Source organism: Podarcis raffonei, chromosome 2 (assembly GCF_027172205.1).
Source record: "Podarcis raffonei isolate rPodRaf1 chromosome 2, rPodRaf1.pri, whole genome shotgun sequence".
NCBI classification, from domain to species: Eukaryota; Metazoa; Chordata; class Lepidosauria; order Squamata; family Lacertidae; genus Podarcis; species Podarcis raffonei.
This window is the reverse complement of record NC_070603.1, coordinates 4,371,554-4,374,620: the sequence shown is the minus strand read 5'-3', so window position 1 is coordinate 4,374,620 and position 3,067 is coordinate 4,371,554. Positions and strand designations below refer to the sequence as shown.

General features: G+C 41.6%; 1 long non-coding RNA gene across 1 annotated transcript; it reads left to right on the top strand.

The window, feature by feature from the left end:
- The first annotated feature begins 816 nt into the window (after window positions 1-816).
- Window positions 817-2,839, top strand: LOC128409576 (uncharacterized). The gene is made up of 3 exons (XR_008329254.1): window positions 817-929; window positions 1,520-1,611; window positions 2,420-2,839. It is a non-coding gene; the product is annotated as an uncharacterized LOC128409576 (long non-coding RNA).
- Window positions 2,840-3,067: the final 228 nt, after the last annotated feature.

The window sequence follows — 3,067 nt, the reverse complement described above, 5'->3', positions numbered from 1 at the left end:
CTATTACAGTCTTGATTTTGGCATAGGGACTGCTTAGTGCTGGCTACAAGGCTTAGATTTGAAACATTGCCAAGTGTGAATCTAGAGCTGCTTGTCTCTTCAAATGCTGACCACCAGCTGTTATGCCTCCTGGCCTGCCATTTCATCACTTCTTTCCCACGGCTTTTGGGACAGAATTCAAATCCTGCTTGCCACAGCAGGCAGAAGGGGCTGGTGTTGGAGAAGCTGGCAGTGGGTGGAAAGTGGCTGCGTAACTGCATTGGTGCCATGGAGCTTTCAAAAGACACCTTCAGGTTGAGGCTTGACAAACCTGCTTGTGAAAATGCACAGTGCGAAATGGTACCACTAAGAGCTTGGGACCATAATAAATAACAAGGTGAAAGATGAAAAAAATCTTTTTTTAATAATTCCAGTGGCACCTTTAAGATCAACTAAATATAAGCTTTCAAGGTATGAGCTTCCATGTGTAATACACACTTTGTCAGATACTCTGAAGCAGAGGTTGCTTCAACCTTATAACTGTTGATTACTGTTATGGCAGTTGGTTCCACAGGAAAGGGCAAGGGATTTTTAAAGGGATAGATGACCAAAATTAGCTTTAGTATGTATAATGGGATATGAACCCAGTATCTCTATTCAGACTAGGTCTCTCCATAGTTTTTAATTTAGTAATGAGTTGTAATTCAGCAACTTCTCTTTTAAGTGTATAAAATTCTTTTGCAATAAGACAGCTACTTTAAGATCTTGTATAGAATGTCCTGGGAGACTGAAGTGTTTTCCTATTGGTTTCTCTGTTTTCTCTGTTTTATGATTTATGCCCATTTATTCTTTGGCATAAAGTTTGTCCAGTATAGAGAGCTGAAGGGCACTGTTGGCATTTGATAGCATATATAATGTTGGAAGATGAACAATTAAATAGGCCTGAGATGGTATGTTTGAAGTTATTGGGGCCAATAATGATGTGGCAGCAAAGTTGGCATCTAGATTTTTTGCAGGCTCTTGTGCCAGTGTCCTCGTTAAGTCTGGTTGTTGTACTATTGTGTGTGAGGAGCGGTTTAAGATTGGGTGGCTTTCTGTAGGCAATGAAAGGTCTTCCTCCCAGAGCTTGGGAAAGAGAGCTGTCATTATCTAAGAGATGTTGCAAATCTCTGATTGAGAGCTGTATGTGATTACTAGTGGTGTTCTGTTATTTTCTCTTTTGGGTCTATCTTGCAGTTAAAATAAAGGTGTTCAGCTTGCCCCATATTTGCATTTATCTGATCCTTCAATCTGTGGAACCTGCACTTTTACAAGTGCCTCAGAATGTCTGTTCCCCATTTCTGAGGAGCTGGTTCTTTAGTGTGGCGGCAGCACCTGCGCTTTTTAGTCAGCAGCTTCATCACAGTGTTTTACTTGCCTGCTGAAAACTTTCTCTGTTGCAGCAAGCATGATTTTAGCTACCAATATTTCTTCTAAAAGTTTTATTGATTTTATATTTGAATTTCATGATGGTGATTTTATTAATATTTGTTTTTAATAGGTTTATGGATGCAAAGAAATTGCAATGGAAGATACCGGTAATCTTTTTTTTCCTTGCTAGACAGTAAACAAGGAACAGGGAAAGACAAAGCTGTAAGTGATATATAGAAAACAGGTTTTGAGGGGCTGAATTAATCAACCTGAGATCCCATCTTTCACTCAAACATTTCTAGTCCTTATGACAACAAAAATATTTCATGCAATTTTGGAAGCTGGAATGAGGTGCAACTTTTAGGGACCAGAGTATACATGCTGCACATATATCCAGCTTTGCTATTTCCCGTGACAAGCAAAAGCAGACTTAGTTATGTAACTCTGATAACTGAGAAAAGTAGTATCTTATACTCTTATTTGGGAGCAAGTCTTGGATGTGACTCCTGGAAGACCTGCTCCCTGCCTTGCAGGGCTTTCCCACTTGACCTGGGAGAGTGTGGGCTGACTGACTCCAGCTACAAAAACTGAAGCTGCTGAACAGGCTCTTGGGCCAGGGGGGGTTGTTGGAGGGGGGTTGTTGCTGTTATTTATATGAATCCTTTGTATCTTTATTTTCGTCTTTATTTTAAAAATTAAAAATAAACTCCCCAAAACCGGACTCCTCTCAGGTGGGCATGTTGCCCCCCCCCCATGACATGTCCAGGTTTTCCCCAGGCAACCCTAGTTTATGACTATTTTTGTTATGTAATTACGTAATTTTTTTCATGTTGTAAGCCGTCTTGAACATGATTTTAACTATGGAAAGGTGGCATAGAAATAAATTGATGTGTGAGGTATGTAAATCTCACTGAGTTCAGTTTGTCTGAAGAGGATAGCACTCTTATGCGGATTTTCTTATCTACATTAACTGCTGCAGAATTTATTTACGTTTCACTTATGCTTCATATTCACTGTCACTGTTTTGCAGGAGGGATTCAAGGGCATACTGAACTTGTGCAGTTAAAGGGGATTAAAGTGCCGTGTCGCCCTAGCACAGGGGTAGTCAATGTGGTGCCCTTCAGGTGCCCTTGGACTACACTTCCCATCATCCCTGACTGGCAGTTGGAGTCCAAAGCCACATTGGATGCCCCTGCCCTGGCACAACAAATCCACTTTAAAAAGAAACAGACTCTTCACTGTTTGGAAAGTGTGGGAACAACTGACCATCCAGAGGCTGTATAAACACCATGCAAGCAATTCAAGATGAATGCAGGACGAATGCCTGTTATAACCACCTCACAAACAAATCAGAATGAAAACTCAATAAAGAACGGATATAACCTAACCTCTGCAGAAGCTGTATTCAGGTAAATCAGGGTAATTGCTCTATAAAGAGGATGTCGGGAGAGGCCCTCTATAGCATTGAAAGTTACCCTGTACCTGTGCCCTCAGTAGCCTTCCTGACAGAGCTTGAGTTCAAGAGAGAGCAATGTGACCAGCAGGTGATGCCTTGCTTGTGGTGCCACTCCTGAGGGCTGCCTGGTTTGTGTTGACCCGTGATGGGGCCTTCTCAGTGGCTCTTCCTTGCTTGTGGAACGGCCTCTTTTGGTGAGATATGTCTGTCTTCCTTATTGGA